At 36.2% G+C, this 20471-nt stretch overlaps 1 long non-coding RNA gene across 1 annotated transcript; it reads left to right on the forward strand.

Moving 5' to 3' along the window:
• Positions 1 to 18475: 18475 nt before the first annotated feature.
• Positions 18476 to 19801, forward strand: LOC132622449 (uncharacterized). The gene is made up of 2 exons (XR_009575914.1): positions 18476 to 19026; positions 19159 to 19801. It is a non-coding gene; the product is annotated as an uncharacterized LOC132622449 (long non-coding RNA).
• Positions 19802 to 20471: the final 670 nt, after the last annotated feature.

A 20471-nucleotide genomic window follows, 5' to 3' on the forward strand; every position in this document is an offset into this window, starting at 1 on the left:
GTTAGAAACTACATAAAGTGTACTATAAATCACAATAGTTAACGAAGCATATGAAAATATCAAGGTCATAGAAAGTTTTTTTTTTTTTTAATTTTTTTTTTATACATTCCAAATAGTAACTAATAAGACATAAATTGAAACAAATGGAATAATTAAGTAATAACTATCAGTATATCTTTAAGTAGGAAAATGCGGCAATTTGATAGAGATCACTACAACATTATGCATCTTTTACGATAAAATCTCAGCTACTAATTTGTAGCAAGTCCTTTTGCATGGACTTATAATACCAATTACCAATTAAGCGTCCTGTTTGTTTAAAGTTACAAAGGTATAAGAAAACAATATAAGTTATGCATTTGAATAAAAAATTTAGTCTTTGGGTAAAGCTAATGCACCAGATTCCACCTTAAGCTAAATGTTGCACTTGAGTTGTTTCTTCTCTGCTTAGCTATTCTCTTTTGTTTGCTAATTAAAATAGCTTATATAGCTCCATCTAGGCTTAGGCAAAAAGCCGCGCCCCTATAATTTTGTGAAACTTTGATGGATCAACATGTTATTAAACGTATTTCTCATCAAACCTTGAATTTTTGAGAAAAAATGACCAATATTTTAATTTTGTTCGATAATTTTTCCATACTTTTATTTTTGTAATAACGTAAATAAAAAATATGGTCAATCAATCCCTGATGTAGATTATTTCTTTCGATGAATATTTCCAACATGGATAAAAGAACTCGTAACAAAAATAATATCTGGTTACAAATAACTAAACATAATATTTTTTTCCTCTCATGATTAACATACCTACGAAATACCCTTCTTAATAACCTAACTATTCTACTTATTAAAATAAAAAATAAAAAATAAAAAATAAAAAAAGAAAACTAATCCTACGAATTAACTGCCCAAAGCAAACAGTCACAAGTCACAACCATTCGGTTGTTCAAATGACAAATTCCCACATAGAGCCTTCACACTATATTCTCCAAAAGAAAATTAACGAATTACTATGTTTATGTTCCCATCACACGCTGCCAATTTTGTGCACTATGCTCTCTTTTCCTCATCACTTTTTTTTATAATTTTGGGTCATTTATGCCCACAAAAAAAAAAAAAATACCATGGCGTTAGAAAAATAGGTCTACTAAAAAAAATAGGTACACTTTTCTTAAAGTCACGTGGCATTTTTTTTAATTAAAAAATAACCTAAATGATTTTTGTAAAAAACTCCCGTCAGCCAAAAGGGTATATGTGCACCATTTTGTAACAGCAAGGTATATATACACCACTTTTGTAACGAGGGGTATATCTGCTCTAAATCGCAAAGTTGAGGGTATATTTGCAACTTTGCCCTTTATTCAAATAACCTGATTTCATAAAAAATAACCCACTCTCCTATTTTATCCGCCTCTACCCACCTCCTAAAATAACTCTTTCTTCTTCTCTGAGAAAATTCGGCGAACCAGCCATCTCTGACGAACCACTGAATCAATGAACTACCATGGAGAAGGAGACAGTGTTGTTGGTTTACATTGCCGATGAAGATGGCGAGCGGCGCTGCCTCTTTTGTTTTTGTGTTGTTGAATCATAGTTAAGAAATGTTTCCACCTTGAACAATTAAAATAGCCAAAAGAATCAGACTCGGAGTTGTGTCATACATGTCAACTACAAATATTTTCACAAAAGTATTATTCACAACCTCAATATTATGATTCGGCATATCTGCCTAAGGAACCAACACAACTCTTCCATCCCTAGAGGGCAACTTGAGTGTGGTTTTCACACAAACCAATTTTACAAAACACTGCATAGTTTCCCATGACATAGATCTTTAGCGTCGAGGACAAGAGTGATGACATGATCTCTTATTCTTTTGTAATATATCATTTCTATAAAGACACCACATCAAAATATCTGCGTTCAATTTCTACAAGTTTCGAAAAAAACAGAGACGGTGCCGCTCGCCATCTTCACCAACAATACTGTCTCCTTCTCCGTGGTAGTTCATCGATTATGTGGTTCGCCGGATTTTCTTATAGAAGAAGAATGGGTTATTTTAGGAGGTGGATTGGGGCAGGAAAAATAGGGGAGTGGGTTATTGTTACACCTCGGAAAATTTCATGTCGTTGTGCGGCAAATAGACTAACGCAGGGGTAAGAAGTATATGATGTCCCTACAAGTAAGAAAGGATATTTAGTGATTCTAATTAAGATTCCAAAGGCATTTGAGGCAAGAGAAGAAAGTTCATTGAGGAAGGCAAAGTATGAGTCGTGTTTTGGAAGGGTTTTTGCGAAGTACCGAGCTAATGTCGATTTCTTAATGTCTCGAGGAGAGGCTATAAGGCTCCTTAGATGGTTAGTGAAGTATTAAACAAGTGCTAAGAAGGTTCCATAAGGATTGGAAATTAAACGAAACAACGGGAGCAATTTCGGAAATTTTGAGTTGTACGGCCACTTATACGGTCCGTATAACCTATCCAGAGAGGGGTCTTTCACTGGAGGTATTATACGGCCACTTATATGGACCGTATAAGTTATACGGACCGTATAAGGGTCCGTATAATCCTCGTCGGGCAGCTCCTAATTTTTATAAAAAGAGACCTCTAAGTCCTCATTTTTCATTTCATCCATTCTCCACACCTCTCAAGAGCTCTAGAACATCCTATACACCACACCAACATAAATTCAAGAGAGATCAAAGATCAAACACCAATAATCAAGGAAATCAAGTACATGGATGCTCACTAGGGTTGATACAAGCCAAGAACTTCTTTAGTGTTGAAGTTGAGGTTTTTCTCAAGTGGAATATCTTCGTCCAAAGACCATTCCTACATATTCAAAGGTGAATTTTGCACTTATTTCATGTTATTAGATGTATTGAGTGGTTGAAAGACTTGGATTAAAGGAGAATATAAAATATGAGCTCAAATATGGAAACAATGGTATTGTGAGCAGTAAGTGTTGCACCTCATTTTTACCAAAGGCTAAACAAAGCACAACTTATGGAGCTCTGAAATAATTAATTATGTACAGAGTCGCCACCTAGCATTTAAGGTATACTAGGGTACCTATAAATTATTAATATATGCAGCTTAACATGGTCTACGAAAATGAGTGAGATTCTAGGTAAGGGTTCAAATTATTCCGAAGGGAAGGTGTTAGGCATCCTTCAGAATCCACAAATATGGTTCCCGACTGGACCAATTTAACTATACGAGAGATGTGTAAAAAAGGGCTTGATCATTATTTGCAAAAAGAAATATTAATGGAATTTAGACTAAAGAATAACTAATATGACTATTCACGTAACAAAGGGTGTAAGTATTTACATATGTAGAAAATACGTATACATAATTATTTACGAGTGAACTAAGTGCACAATTACAGTGACTAATAATTTTGGCTTTACATGAGTATATCATAAGGTATTTACTTAACAATGAAAGATTTACCTTTGAATGAAAAAGAAAGATTCAAAACATATGCGATATAATAATTATTTTAAAAAAAAGTTATCTGCAACTTAGGAGCTTGGGCATGTGAAAAGGGTATAAGGAATGGACATGAAATTATTTTGCACTCAAGGTGAGTAAACTAATTTAACTAGCTAAGTATGTACGCCTAATCAATTAATTATGAGAGTACATTCTAAAGCCTAAATATTGAGGCAAATCACTCTATTTATTCACTTAAGTATGCTAAGATGTTGAATTAAAACTCTAGCGAAACATGATAACTATAAGAATATTAACTACAAAAATAATAACTGTCTAATATTAATTTGTCTAAAACACAAAAAATTTAAATCACCTAAGCAGATCATAAATAAATACCACTAGCCTACACCCTAAAAAGTAAAGTTTCACTATATTTTATGCTTGCGTAATTTAAGAATGTAAAAAAAATATAAAACAAAGAATTTAAGAAGCTATTTGAACTTCTTTTGAGTGTCATCTTCCAAAAAATAACTTCAGATACCTGCATGAGACTTAATAAAAAATGTTAGTAAGAAAATAAATAATTATCGGATGAATTAAAAATAATGAATAAACTTAAAATAAAAATCCGTCTTTGTACATGAAAAGCCTTGGAAATCGACGGAAATTTCTTCATCGGCCATATTCATGGAGGAGGATCTCCTTAGTTTCAGAATGTAGCTCAGAATTGCCAAAAAAATGAAAGTGCATTTGAGGCTGTATTTCAACACCTAAAGTATGGCCATTTTGCTAGATTTTTGATGCATTTGAGGCTGCATTTTCAGCACTCTAATGCAACAGCAGATTGGCCATTTCTTTGTGCATTTTGCTGTGTTTTCGGGGGTTATTTAAGTTGTATTTCAGCACAAAATGCAGCAGCAAATTACTTGCAAAACTGGTCCATTTTAGCTGTTTTTTTTTTCAGCAGCTAATGCAGCTATAGATCGAATCATTTTCACCGCAATTTTAGACCAGTTTCAACACCATTTTAGCACCATTTCAGCACCATTTCAGCATTATTTCAGCACCATTTTAGCACCATTTCAGCACCATTTTCAGCACTATTTTCAGCACTATTTCAGCACCATTTCAGCACCATTTTCAGCACATTTCAGCACCATTTCAGCATTATTTCATAACCATTTTAGCACCATTTCAGCACTATTTTTAGCACATTTCAGCACCATTTTCAGCACCATTTCAGCACCATTTCAGCACCATTTTCAGCACTATTTTCAGCATATTTCAGCACCATTTTCAGCACCATTTCAGCACTATTTCAGCACCATTTTAGCACCATTTTAGCACCATTTTCAGCACTATTTCCAGAGCAAGAAGATCGACGTCAAATCTCGACTTTGAGGATTAAATCTCCACAGAAGCACCATTGACGCTAAATCCCAAATTAGACCCACTTCCAGAAGCAAAAAAGAGATCGCTGATTACATGTGTAACTCCATTGATGTTGTGAATCTGCCCAAGACTAACCCAAAATATTTAAACAAAATGTAAGAGAAGAAATGGAGTCTCATAAAATAGATTGTGGTTTCAAAACTAAAAAAAACATTTCTAGTTATTAGACATTATGACCATGGTATCTTTTAATTTTACAGATCGAAATGAATCTATGAATGGCAGAAAGGGTGGAGAAGAGGGGGAAGGAAATGATGTTGCGCGTTGGTGGTCGCACGGCTGCTCCGGTTCACCGGAGATGGAGCTCCTCGCCGGAGCAGCGGGAGGGGGAGGACGAAGCGGGGTGTTGTGGGCTGGTTTTGTGGCTGTTTGGTGGAGGTGTGGTGAGGAAGATGAAGGCGGGAGCGAAGGGGGTAGTTTGGCGGTTTCTTCGTGGTGGAGCTCATCGGAGCTGTGGTGCGTCGGCGGTGGGCGTGTAAAAAAAAAATATGAGAGGAGGAAAAATGTTTAGGGTTTCTTTTGTTGGAAGAGAGAGCCCCCAAAAATCTGAAAAATCCTGTGTGGTGTGTGTGTGTAAATATATGTAGAAGATGAATACCCCCTCTCTTTTCTTATAATGCAAAATGGCTCCTGTTTTGTCCAAAGAATAGAAGATTGCACCCTTTTGTCTCCTCAATGCTTACCTTAATCCCTTTTTTTAAAAAAATGATGAAACCTTGACTTGATCCGATTTTACTCTGCGTTAAAAAATTAATTACTCCGATTTTCTCTGCACTGTCAGACTGCACTAAAATATAGTTAATTAATACATGTATAAACAATAACGCAAGTATAAAATATAAACACTAATGTCTATGATATGAAAATGTATTGCTATAAAATTAAGAAACAATTATTAATTACACAAAAAATGGTAGTATTGCGCTGTACATGTGCAAAATAATGATTCTTGAAAAAATGAAAATAAATTGAGAAAATTCCTAAAATAAGGATAATCATCAATAAATTGTTGACAAAATGTAAAAATGTGTAAAAAATGTATTTCGTGCTCTTTAACGAATCAGGGCCCCCCAAAACGTTAATTTTAAGCACGTCGAGCCAAAATTAGGTGTCAACAACTTGTCCCTCTTCGACCGGAGACGATGAAAGAGTTTTCGGACGAAGACGTTGACATTTAGCCTATTTTGGCTCGACAAAGAATTGTAAAAGGATATGTACGGAGAAAGAGGCAAGACGTTGGTAGAGCTTTGACAATACTCTCAGTCCGTCGGCAAGGTTGCGATAAAAAAAAAATGATAAAAAGGGAAGGATTGTAGACTTGTTGGGGAAAGAATGATTCTCGTCCCGATGTGACCGAACTCTGCTTAGAGCTTCCTACATATCTCGTCAATCACGAGAATCAGGTCAATGTAGTTCGAAAGGTGATAACTAATGGACGTTTTTTTTTTTTTTTTTTAAGGCATGATGCAATGCGTTTGAAGGGTATCTGAAAGTGATAATGCAATGCATGTGTAGTGTGTTTGCGAGCATTCGCAAAGTAATGATGCAATGTATGTGCAGTGCATTTGCGAGCATTCGCAAAGTAATGATGCAATGTAAGTGCAGTGCATTTGCGAGCATTCGCAAAGTAATGATGCAATGTATATGCAGTGCATCTGCGAGCATACGCAGGGCATTTAATGCAATGCATGCACGATGCACTTGCGAGCATACGCAAGGCATTTGAAAATGATGCAATGCAGGTGCGATGCAATGCGTCTGCGAGCATACGCAGGGGCATTTGAAAACAATAAAGCAATGCAGGTGCAGTGTAATGCGGCTGCGAGCATATGCAGGGGCATTTGAAAACAATAAAGAAATGCAGGTGCGGTGCAATGCGGCTGCGAGCATACGCAGGGGCATTAAGAAAACAATAATAAAACAAGGCAGATGCGGTGCGATGTCTTATGCAGAAATTTTCAAATGGCGGTGCGCGGCCCGTGCAACACATGAAAGGCGGTGCTCAGCCTTATGTAGAAATTACAAAAGGGCGGTGCACAGCCCATGCAAAAATTACAAAAGGGCGGTGCACAGCCCATGCAACATATGAAAGGCGGTGCTCAGCCTTATGCAGAAAATTGAAAGGGCGGTGCGCAGCCCAGGCATCAAATGAAAGGCGGTCTCAGCTTTATACAGAGATTACAAAGGGCGGTGCATGGCCCATGTAATATATGAAAGGCGGTGCTCAACCTTATGCAGAAACTTAAAAGGGCGGTGCATAGCCCATGCAACATGAAAGGCGGTGCTCAGCCTTATGCAGAAATCACAAAGGGCGGTGCATGGCCCATGTAATATATGAAAGGCGGTGCAAATTACAAAGGGCGGTGCATGGCCCATGTAACATATGAAAGGGATGCAAAGGGCGGTGCATGGCCCATGTAACATATGAAAGCGATGCGAAGGGCGGTGCGCAGCCCGTGCATCATATGAAAGGCGGTGCAAATTACAAAGGGCGGTGCATGGCCCATGTAACATATGAAAGGGATGCAAAGGGCGGTGCGCAGCCCATGCATCATGTGAAAGGCGGTGCTCAGCCTTATGCAGAAATTACAAAGGGCGGTGCATGACCCATGTAACATATGAAAGCGATGCGAAGGGCGGTGCGCAGCCCGTGCATCATATGAAAAGCGGTGCTCAGCCTTATGCAGAAATTACAAAGGGCGGTGCATGGCCCATGTAACATATGAAAGAGATGCGAAAGGCGGTGCGCAGCCCGTGCATCGTATGAAAGGCGGTGCTCAGCCTTATGCAGAAATTACAAAGGGCGGTGCGTGGCCCATGTAACATATGAAAGCGATGTGAAGGGCGGTGCGCAGCCCGTGCATCATATGAAAGGCGGTGCTCAGCCTTATGCAGAAATTACAAAGGGCGGTGCATGGCCCATGTAACATATGAAAGCGATGCGAAGGGCGGTGCGCAGCCCGTGCATCGTATGAAAGGCGGTGCTCAGCCTTATGCAGAAATTACAAAGGGCGGTGCATGGCCCATGTAACATATGAAAGAGATGTGAAGGGCGGTGCGCAGCCTGTGCATCATATGAAAGGCGGTGCTCAGCCTTATGCAGAAATTACAAAGGGCTGTGCATGGCCCATGTAACATATGAAATCGATGCGAAGGGCGGTGCGCAGCCCGTGCATCGTATGAAAGGCGGTGCTCAGCCTTATGCAGAAATTACAAAGGGCGGTGCATGGCCCATGTAACATATGAAAGCGATGTGAAGGGCGGTGCGCAGCCCGTGCATCATATGAAAGGCAGTGCTCAGCCTTATGCAGAAATTACAAAGGGCGGTGCATGGCCCATGAAACATATGAAGGCGGTGCAAAGGGCGGTGCGCAGCCCATGAATTATGCAGAAATTACAAAGGGCGGTGCATGGCCCATGTAACATATGAAAGCGATGCAAAGGGCGGTGCGCAGCCCATGCATCATATGAAAGGCGGTGCTCAGTCTTATGCAGAAATTACAAAGGGCGGTGCATGGCCCATGTAACATATGAAAGGCGGTGCTCAGCCTTATGCAAAAATTTTAAAAAGGCGGTGCACAGCCCATGCAGCATTGAAGGCGGTGCGCAGCCTTATGCAGATGCAGTGCAATGCGGTCGCGAGCATACGCGGGGCATTTGAAAAAAAATAAATAAAGCAATGCAGGTGTGGAGGGTAACGCCTTTGTTTCGGCGCGAATGAAGTGCAGAAGGTAAGGTCCTTGGGCCATGAAATGGTGCCTTTAGGCGATGAGAATGATGACTTTAGACTATGACACCCTCGGTGTCCTACTGTGGGGCTGGACGAGCCAATGCAGTGTCCTACTGTGGGGCTGGCCGAGCCCGTGCCCTTTCTCTCGAAATGCGCCATTGGTGGAATTTTTGAGGGCCCCCTCAAAAATTTTGTCCCAGTTTAGAAAACAAACAAAAATTTGCATACTTCCCGCGAAATGCGATGTGCACTTGCGGGTTTTTTTTTTTTAAGCTACTCAAAAATGTTCTCCCAATTTCATGCTTCAGCGGAGAAATACGAGGATCTTTCATGGTAAGACCAGATGTGGATACCTCATAGAGTTAGTAACAACACAACAACATTGAACTATATTTACTGTGCAACAATAAAAAATAAAAAATTAAGAAAAATAACAAAATCACGAAAGTAAAATCCAGCAATTTTTTTTTTAAATAATCACAATGATTGATATAACATGCCTCGACTTCAGTTGGTACCAACAATTAGTATTGTGCATAAGAATTCACTATTGTTTATCGTCCAACAAACCAAGATCGACTTATTGATAAATCCTACAGCTTCAAGTGGTACCTCAGACATACCTAAGGATCGACAAGATCGGTTCATTTTGTTTCAAACAAAGACTCTGAACTATACCTACCCTCATGTTTCAAATGCCCTCACCAGAAAGAAAGTCTCTTTTCACACGTATTCAGTATTTCTGAACTTTGGGACGTCTAGAGAAGTACACTCAAACTGAGAAAGATTTTCAATGCTTGCAATTGTGATACCATAAGCTTGGCCGTCATGTAAGTATCCACTAATGAGAGAAACCTTAGCATAGAATCACGTAGGGCTTGTTATGGGGTTGTAATGTAGGCTTGGGAAAAGGGTAGGATATTATTTGGGTAAGGAGTGACTAATCCTTCCCTAAGCGTTGCGCTATGTCTGTGCTTAGTATTTGTGTGCTCTGACGCTGATCTACTTTGTTTTTATTGTCCCTTTCTTTTGTACTTGTGCAACCTCTTTTGCAAGTTAAAGCCCTTTTTTTTGAGTTTAGGGTTGCAAGCCCTCTTTTTTTTTTTTTTTTTAGTTTAGGGTTGCATGCCCGAGACTCTGTGGGGATTAAGAGAATTGACCTGGGTTGTATGCCCGAGGTCTTGATACTAATTCCGGGTTGTATGCCTGAGTGTGAAAAATAAAAAGGAATAACGGGTTATATGTCCGAGATCCCGAATGACTGAGGTTTTTTTTTTTTTTTTGTGTGGGCTCCTTCTTGCTTTGGAGGTCGTTCTTAGCCTTTGTTTTTCTGGGACGGTCGAATCCCCTTTTTTTTTTTTTTTTTAAGCTTCAGCTCAAATCTCTATCCGCAGTTGCACGTTTTTTTAGTACGCTCAGGGAGGTTGGGCCAAGAGAGAGATAGTGCATGTAAGCACTCAGAAATGATATAGGCTTATGATGTGGTGGTAAAAGAAAAGGCTTTAGGCTCAAAGGGGGAATGCTAGGGATAATGTCATTGGTAGGCTAGAAAGGCTCAAACGGGTCAAAGAAGGCCTACGATCCTTTTCTATGCTGAGTGTTACTCATAATTTCGCCTCAACAGACATTCAAGCCAAGTTCTAGATCACAATGCAATGCAATTGAACGCTATCTAAAGCTCACCACACAATGCACATGAAACAATGAGGTTGGTTTTGTTCTTGTCTTACAAGCATGCAAGAGAATTTTTCGAGTGTCACTTAAAGTGTGAATGAGAGGTACCAAAAGAATCTATAGTTTACCACGAAGTCAGTCCTCTCCATCATATTGATTGTTACTTGTTTCTTTCCTATGCACATTCTAACTGTGTTGGTACCAACCAAGTTAAAGATATGAATCTAAAAAATATTTTTTTGTATTTTTTGAATAAGGGTACCGAACCCAAAAAGGGTTGCCTACGTATCTCATCTTTGATGAGAATCAGGTGCGCGTAGTTCGTTCAGATAGGATAGAAAGAGAAAAAAAAATATTTTTGTGATTTTTCAAAATAAAGATTTTTTTTGTGATTTTTTGAATAATGAATACCGAACCCAAAAGGGCTGCCTACGTATCTCATCAAAGAAGAGAATCAGGTGTGCGTAGTTCTTGCAAATAGGATAGAAGAAATAAAATATTTTTGTGATTTTTCAAAATAAAGGATTTTTTTTTTTTTTGTGATTTTTGAATAATGAATACCGAACCCAAAAGGGCTGCCTACGTATCTCATCAAAGAAGAGAATCAGGTGTGCGTAGTTCTTGCAGATAGGGTATAAAATGCATGATTGAAGAAAAAACATTTTACAAAATGCAGGGTTCAACGCAAGTCAACTAAAAAATAGTTAGATAAAGTGCTAAGGTAGTGCAAAGCAAATAACAACAATATTTATTTAAAAAACAAAACATGTAACAAATAAAGAGTATGTGAAAAATGAAAAAATGTTCGAAATAAAAGATAAAATTCAACCTAGCTAAAAATAACTGCAAAATGGGATGTATAGTAACCTAGGAATTCTAAGAGTTGGTTTTCCTATGACACAAGGCTCCCGAGCGGACTACTCGAGTGAGAAGGCTACGCGGTCCCCGTTACTCGGGCACCCCGCGCATACGCCAACTCTCCTAAAATTTGGATTCTACGAAAAAAATTCGCGGGTGCGCAAAACACACCTCGCGTGTACGTATGATAGTGTGAGTTTTCCAGAAATGAAGGAAATATGAACGGCATGCCATTTTATATAAACCGATAACACATATGAATATTAATATAAAACCACCAAAAGATAGCAATTAAAGAGAAACAGTAAAAGCAAGATGCATAATTTGCAATAAAGTAAAAAATGAGTATGGTAAATAAAACTTGCTAGTAAAAAAGGCAATAATACAGTGTATGAAATTAAAAGCAGATATGTACGTAAACAAATAAGGGAACAAGGGAAAAGATATACATGACGAATAAATACAGGCAAGTAAAATAAAGAAAAATTCAAATAAATATAACATACCTCGAATAACAAATTGAGTCCATATGGTTAGAACCTAAGTGTCCCCAGCGGAGTCGCCATGTTGTTGCACCTCATTTTTACCAAAGGCTAAACAAAGCACAACTTATGGAGCTCTGAAATAATTAATTATGTACAAAGTCGCCACCTAGCATTTAAGGTATACTAGGGTACCTATAAATTATTAATATATGCAGCTTAACATGGTCTACGAAAATGAGTGAGATTCTAGGTAAGGGTTCAAATTATTCCGAAGGGAAGGTGTTAGGCATCCTTCAGAATCCACAAATATGGTTCCCGACTGGACCAATTTAACTATACGAGAGATGTGTAAAAAAGGGCTTGATCATTATTTGCAAAAAGAAATATTAATGGAATTTAGACTAAAGAATAACTAATATGACTATTCACGTAACAAAGGGTGTAAGTATTTACATATGTAGAAAATACGTATACATAATTATTTACGAGTGAACTAAGTGCACAATTACAGTGACTAATAATTTTGGCTTTACATGAGTATATCATAAGGTATTTACTTAACAATGAAAGATTTACCTTTGAATGAAAAAGAAAGATTCAAAACATATGCGATATAATAATTATTTTAAAAAAAAGTTATCTGCAACTTAGGAGCTTGGGCATGTGAAAAGGGTATAAGGAATGGACATGAAATTATTTTGCACTCAAGGTGAGTAAACTAATTTAACTAGCTAAGTATGTACGCCTAATCAATTAATTATGAGAGTACATTCTAAAGCCTAAATATTGAGGCAAATCACTCTATTTATTCACTTAAGTATGCTAAGATGTTGAATTAAAACTCTAGCGAAACATGATAACTATAAGAATATTAACTACAAAAATAATAACTGTCTAATATTAATTTGTCTAAAACACAAAAAATTTAAATCACCTAAGCAGATCATAAATAAATACCACTAGCCTACACCCTAAAAAGTAAAGTTTCACTATATTTTATGCTTGCGTAATTTAAGAATGTAAAAAAAATATAAAACAAAGAATTTAAGAAGCTATTTGAACTTCTTTTGAGTGTCATCTTCCAAAAAATAACTTCAGATACCTGCATGAGACTTAATAAAAAATGTTAGTAAGAAAATAAATAATTATCGGATGAATTAAAAATAATGAATAAACTTAAAATAAAAATCCGTCTTTGTACATGAAAAGCCTTGGAAATCGACGGAAATTTCTTCATCGGCCATATTCATGGAGGAGGATCTCCTTAGTTTCAGAATGTAGCTCAGAATTGCCAAAAAAATGAAAGTGCATTTGAGGCTGTATTTCAACACCTAAAGTATGGCCATTTTGCTAGATTTTTGATGCATTTGAGGCTGCATTTTCAGCACTCTAATGCAACAGCAGATTGGCCATTTCTTTGTGCATTTTGCTGTGTTTTCGGGGGTTATTTAAGTTGTATTTCAGCACAAAATGCAGCAGCAAATTACTTGCAAAACTGGTCCATTTTAGCTGGTTTTTTTTTCAGCAGCTAATGCAGCTATAGATCGAATCATTTTCACCGCAATTTTAGACCAGTTTCAGCACCATTTTAGCACCATTTCAGCACCATTTCAGCACCATTTTCAGCACCATTTCAGCACCATTTCAGCATTATTTCAGCACCATTTTAGCACCATTTCAGCACCATTTTCAGCACTATTTTCAGCACTATTTCAGCACCATTTCAGCACCATTTTCAGCACATTTCAGCACCATTTCAGCATTATTTCATAACCATTTTAGCACCATTTCAGCACTATTTTTAGCACATTTCAGCACCATTTTCAGCACCATTTCAGCACCATTTCAGCACCATTTTCAGCACTATTTTCAGCATATTTCAGCACCATTTTCAGCACCATTTCAGCACTATTTCAGCACCATTTTAGCACCATTTTAGCACCATTTTCAGCACTATTTCCAGAGCAAGAAGATCGACGTCAAATCTCGACTTTGAGGATTAAATCTCCACAGAAGCACCATTGACGCTAAATCCCAAATTAGACCCACTTCCAGAAGCAAAAAAGAGATCGCTGATTACATGTGTAACTCCATTGATGTTGTGAATCTGCCCAAGACTAACCCAAAATATTTAAACAAAATGTAAGAGAAGAAATGGAGTCTCATAAAATAGATTGTGGTTTCAAAACTAAAAAAACATTTCTAGTTATTAGACATTATGACCATGGTATCTTTTAATTTTACAGATCGAAATGAATCTATGAATGGCAGAAAGGGTGGAGAAGAGGGGGAAGGAAATGATGTTGCGCGTTGGTGGTCGCACGGCTGCTCCGGTTCACCGGAGATGGAGCTCCTCGCCGGAGCAGCGGGAGGGGGAGGACGAAGCGGGGTGTTGTGGGCTGGTTTTGTGGCTGTTTGGTGGAGGTGTGGTGAGGAAGATGAAGGCGGGAGCGAAGGGGGTAGTTTGGCGGTTTCTTCGTGGTGGAGCTCATCGGAGCTGTGGTGCGTCGGCGGTGGGCGTGTAAAAAAAAAATATGAGAGGAGGAAAAATGTTTAGGGTTTCTTTTGTTGGAAGAGAGAGCCCCCAAAAATCTGAAAAATCCTGTGTGGTGTGTGTGTGTAAATATATGTAGAAGATGAATACCCCCTCTCTTTTCTTATAATGCAAAATGGCTCCTGTTTTGTCCAAAGAATAGAAGATTGCACCCTTTTGTCTCCTCAATGCTTACCTTAATCCCTTTTTTTAAAAAAATGATGAAACCTTGACTTGATCCGATTTTACTCTGCGTTAAAAAATTAATTACTCCGATTTTCTCTGCACTGTCAGACTGCACTAAAATATAGTTAATTAATACATGTATAAACAATAACGCAAGTATAAAATATAAACACTAATGTCTATGATATGAAAATGTATTGCTATAAAATTAAGAAACAATTATTAATTACACAAAAAATGGTAGTATTGCGCTGTACATGTGCAAAATAATGATTCTTGAAAAAATGAAAATAAATTGAGAAAATTCCTAAAATAAGGATAATCATCAATAAATTGTTGACAAAATGTAAAAATGTGTAAAAAATGTATTTCGTGCTCTTTAACGAATCAGGGCCCCCCAAAACGTTAATTTTAAGCACGTCGAGCCAAAATTAGGTGTCAACAGTAAGTTCAATTGAGTTATGATTCTTAGTATAAAATGAGTATAATCTTGTTATGAATGATGTTAAGGATGTTGATAAAGCATTATACGTGAATGAATACAACGTTGGGTGATAACTATGGTTAGGGATGACCTTGAGAGGGAATTTGATAATTGAATAATGTGTAGCTTAATAAAATTTATTGATTATGATATTATGGATGTTGTTATTGATGTTTGGGAGCTGTTATATTATATGGAGAACGTTGTAGAAACAAAGGAAATGCTACCCAATTTTCGTTAGCCCTTAGTCGCCTTAGTTTAGCTTCAAGTATGTTTCCGATTATCTAATTTTAGTACGAATTCTCTTGAATGTAGAGTTGTGAGTATTGGAGGGGAGCACTTAGTCGGTAAAGTTAGAGCGACATAAAGGTATGTGAGGCCAGTCCCTTCTTTTTCTAAGGCATGATTCCTATAATATGACTCCCTTTATCTTTCCATGACTTTCTCATATTCCGGAAATTATAAGTCTATGATTATTAAGAGCTACTCATAAGATAATGATAAGAGACGTGTTATGAATGTGATAATGATGACAATGAATCTGAATCTAGAGACCCTAAAGCTCATGATGTGATATTCTTATGAAGCTAATGATCATTATATGATTCCTTGATGTTGTTCATTGATGTTAGACTCACTTTATGATGCTAGTTCCTTCAAGGTGAGACATGATGATCATGATTACTCCATAATGGCATCGGGGGTTCTCGACCTTACGTCATCCCGATAGAGTTGTAGCTTTTACTTTAGTTCTTATGCATGCCTTATGATAAGTATATAATACTGAGATTACACCGTGCCTACATGGCTGGGCAGACACTGCTAAGGCGGGCAACATATACACCATGTCTAGATGGCATGGGCAGACACCACTAGTGGGCGGCATGAGATGTTTACCTTGGATGCGGGAGGCCCGGACGCGGGCTAATGATGATCACACCGTACGGGCAGTTACATACATATGCTTGCATGATATGATGTTGCTATTATATGAGTTAGCATGCATGACTCCGCCTTAATAGGAAATCAGTTACAGGTTACACCTTATAGTCTTGCATCTCTTTATCATGTTATTGTGCATGCCTTACATACTCAGTACATTATTCATACTGACGTCCTTTCTTTTTGGACGCTGTGTTCATGCCCACAGGTAGGCAGGGAGGCGGCCCAGATTCTTAGGAGCTATTCAGCAGATCCACAGGAGCACTCCACTACTCCGGAGGTGCCATTTGTTGATACATTCTTTTGTGTACATATTTGGGTACGACAGGGTCCTGTCCCATCCTTATGTCTCAGTACTCTAATAGAGGCTCGTAGATACGTACGCGTGGGTAATAGTTGTCTCATGGATACATCAATGTATATTTTTGGATATCATTTTTGCAGCAGTGAGGGCTTATGTATATATATGTATTGCCATGGAGATTATGTGTGTCCAGGATGGGTATGATTATTAGCATAATGAGTGGTGCTCGGTAGTCAGTTCCGGGTACCCGTCATGGCCCCCCTAGTCAGGTCGTGACAGTTATTTTTTATGAAATCGAGTTATTTGAATCAATTTGGGGATCTCCGTTAAGTGAAGGGTATATTTGTTAACTTTCATAACGGCAGAGGGATAAATGACCCAAAATTATAACGAAGGATATTTTTATCCATTAAAACAAAGTAAAGAGGTATTTTTGACCCTTTCCCTTCTTATTAATGTATATTGAGAACTCAAACCAATTCCAATCAAGTTATACTTGATTTTATTTTTATCGTTTTGATAACATTTTACAAATCATATACTACATGACATAATATTGATATTATTTTATAAAAATGTGTACTACATGACTCGATATACACGTCGAATAATTCTACATGAATGAATAAAGTACAATTCGTAACCGCAAGTAAATTATTGTATTATATACATGTAAATATCAATACATAAAATTTTATAAATACAACATAGACTGGTAAACAAAAAATTCAATTTTAACTAAGTAATAAAGATAATACCAATTTAATTAACTGTATCAAGCTAACTATAATGATGACTGAAGTAAGAAATACGTTTTTCTTCCCATAATTCAAATTTCACCACCTAAGGATATCCTCTCAAATCATTCAGAAGTAATTTTCAGTGTATTTATGCTTTGGAATGACAATAAATAAAGTTCAAGATCAAATAATTTCTATATTGGCTTATAATTTTTTCTACTTGTTCTTACATGGACAACTGTATTGACGATTCACTTTCAAGAACGATATCAATGTTCACAACAAAACTAATGAAAAATGTCAGAACAAAAAATATACCAACAGTATCAAGCTATAAAAAAATACTCCCTCTATTTCAAATTATGTGAATCTTTTCGGAGTACGAAGGCCAAACGTTATAACTTTGTCCATAAACTTTGACATAGATTTTGCAAGTTTGTAAAACTAAAATTTATATATTTAGAAACTACATAAAAAGTACTATAAATTACGGTTATTTATAATTCAAATAATTTAGAAAAATTGTAAGGAAAATGTAGTCAAAGAACCACCTCGTAGACTCTCCAATTAGTAATAGTTTCACATAAATTAGAACAGAGGGAGTATTAATTAGGTGAGACATGATCATATCACATGTTTGAACCAAATAACATCAAGATATCTCACCACACATTGTACTTACATAACTAATATTCAACTTAGTCAGTTCAAACTACACTTTAACCATTTTATTTTCAACAATCAAGTAGGTCGAATGTGCTCACCATTCATCAATTTTAGCTTGGATTTAGTGTAACTCATCACACACAAATTATGATATTATTTACACCATTTATAAACGTTTGAACTTATTTAGCATTAAATACACGTGCAACGCACGTGTCGAGAAACTATTTATATTAAACCGTATGAATGCAAAGAAATGTTCTATTATCCCACATTTATGGCACATTATCATCTGTATTAAATGGTAAGTTATTGCTTGTAGTTATTGTTGGGAAAACCACAAAATAAACTAGTATAATAATTATAATAATAAATATTATTTATTTAGCATAACAACACTTGAAGATATAATATTACTATAATAGTATTTTAAATAACCAACACTTGGAAAATAAATATTACTGCGATAATATATTTAGTAAATATGACTTGAGTCGTGCTAGACACTGTCCTAAGAAATTATTTCAGCAATGTGAAATGTTTCCTCAGGATTAAACAAGTACTTCTCTAACTTAATTAGAGAATACATAAATCAGCAAAATTTAATTAATACCAGCAAGTTAGACCAGAGAAAAATATTACTTAAAATATTTGGACAGAAAACAGAGAAGAGAAAGTGGAGTAGTGATAGTATATAATAACACTTGAAGAGGAGAAAGGAGCTGGTTTCTACGATGAGCAAGTTGAGAGGCTATTTATTGGTACAAAAATTATATAGGAAATTGACAAGTGTCTTAGCCACTCATCAATGGCTTGTGCCACCAATAGACACTTGGATATACATTTGTCACTTATTTGTCAACAAATGAGATGACTAATAGTAATATAGATAGCACGTGTATATGGCCTCAATTTTAGCCAACAAAATCTTTTGAAATAACTAATTATTTTTATCAACATATTTCAGTCTTCCACAAACAGAAGAAGTAAAATGGAACGTGGGAGCCCCTCCCCTTTTTTGGGAAGGAAAGTAATCCCTTTGCCTTCCTAAAACAGTCCCAAAGCAACTTTTGGTTTATCCTTTATTTAATACTCTTTCCGTTCACTTTTACTTATTTAGTATTCTAAAAATAAATTTTTATTTTTATTGTTAACTTTTAGTATATTAAGAAAAGATAATTTATTTTTTCTTGTTTTACCCATAGTATTAATTGCTCATTTCAAATCATTTTCAAATTCAATAAAAATATACATCAATTAATATGGGTACATTGATAAATTATATATTTCATTTATTATTTCTTAAACAACGTGAAAAGTCCAAAGTGGACAAGTAAAGGTAACCGGAGGGAGTAATTTTTGATTAAAAAATTCTGCATGCATTTCAGTAGTGTAACATTAACTTTTGAAGAGTGTAAAAGTTAATGCTATTCAAGTGAGTTAATATATTAGATACTATTAATATGTGAGCCCATAGAAAAATTGGTGTCACAGACATGAGTTCGTAGTTGGTATGCAATTCAAAATCTCAATGTAAGGAGCGATTTGGATAGCAGAAACAACAAGAAATGGCTAATTTTTCTATGTGGATTTGTACCGGTAAGAATCCTAAGTAATTCAGTTGTGTCTAATATCTTAATTCTTCTTCTTCTTCTTTTTATTCAGGAATATACAAATTATCATAGTTACAGGAGATTATTCAGATATATAATTGTAAGTGAATTTTTACATTCAAATCTTCCTCTTTTTGAACTGCTTTTGTGCTTTCTTAATTTCTTCTTCTTTTTTCATCTTTAATTTAGAGATACATATTGTAGAAAGCTAATCAAAATTTAAATTTAGTAAGTATTTTGAAGGTAAACTAAATCTCACACGGTATTGACAAATAAGCGTATAAAAGGTGAGTCTTTCATAATTGTTTACAGGTATGTCTTCTTCGTTGTTGATTTTTTTTTTCCCACTTTTTTCTATCCATTCTGTGCTTTTAATTTTATTTTTTTTGATATTTTGAATAGCATGAAAATTTCATGTTACCTTACTCGACTATTACTGAGAGGCTACAAAAATTGGTGCAATAATACAATAAATACCACACATGGGTTACTGGGCATGCGAGTCGAAGATGAAATAAAGAGTCCCTATATCCTTGTGGTTAGTGGAGAACAACCATCGGACCGAATTTGTGCTTGTCCTAGAAGCATTATGGCTTGTCTTAGAAGCCTTTTTCCTTTTCTATATTTAGAGGAGCTTGTTTGTATTGGAAAATATAGAAAGGAATACACAATTAGTTTTTCCCTATATACTTCTCTCTGGTGTATTTATTTTATATTCTTTATTTTATAACACGTTATCAGCACGAGACTCTGTCATTTTGAGTTTAATTTTCTATCTAGCTCGTTGTGCAATTAATTACACGAGTGAAAGATTATCAACAAGATGTTATGATATTAGCGAAGAAGCTCTGGTCTTTGCTAACTGTAAGGCTCAGAGGTATAAGAAGTGTAGATCTTGCAGTGCTTCATATTAGCAGCAATTGCTCCGAAAGCCAGGTGAGTAAATTATTACTCCACTTGTTTTTAATCTTGTTATACTAATGATATCACTTTGTTGGATTCATCGAATCTGAGAGAACCTAATTAGTTCTAGACCATTTATGCCTCAAAGTGTTCTTGAAGAACAATATTGTTACAAGGGATTATGGTGTTAATTTTATATCCCTTAAATGACTAAGAATGAGAGTTTACAAGACACTCGAAGTGATAATATTTATTAAATCTCGTTATGAATAAATTTATTTATGTCTATAACCACCAGAAGTGGGCTTATTTTTATGGGCTTATTGTTGGGACTAAATATGTATGCCTCAATTTGTTCCTGAAGTAGCAATATCTTAAAAGAGGTTATAAGCTATCATGATTTGATATGCTTAAGGCACGTTTTGATAATTATGTTTTATTCCTGAAGAATGAAAACTTTTG

This window comes from Lycium barbarum, chromosome 1, assembly GCF_019175385.1.
Source record: "Lycium barbarum isolate Lr01 chromosome 1, ASM1917538v2, whole genome shotgun sequence".
NCBI lineage: Eukaryota > Viridiplantae > Streptophyta > Magnoliopsida > Solanales > Solanaceae > Lycium > Lycium barbarum.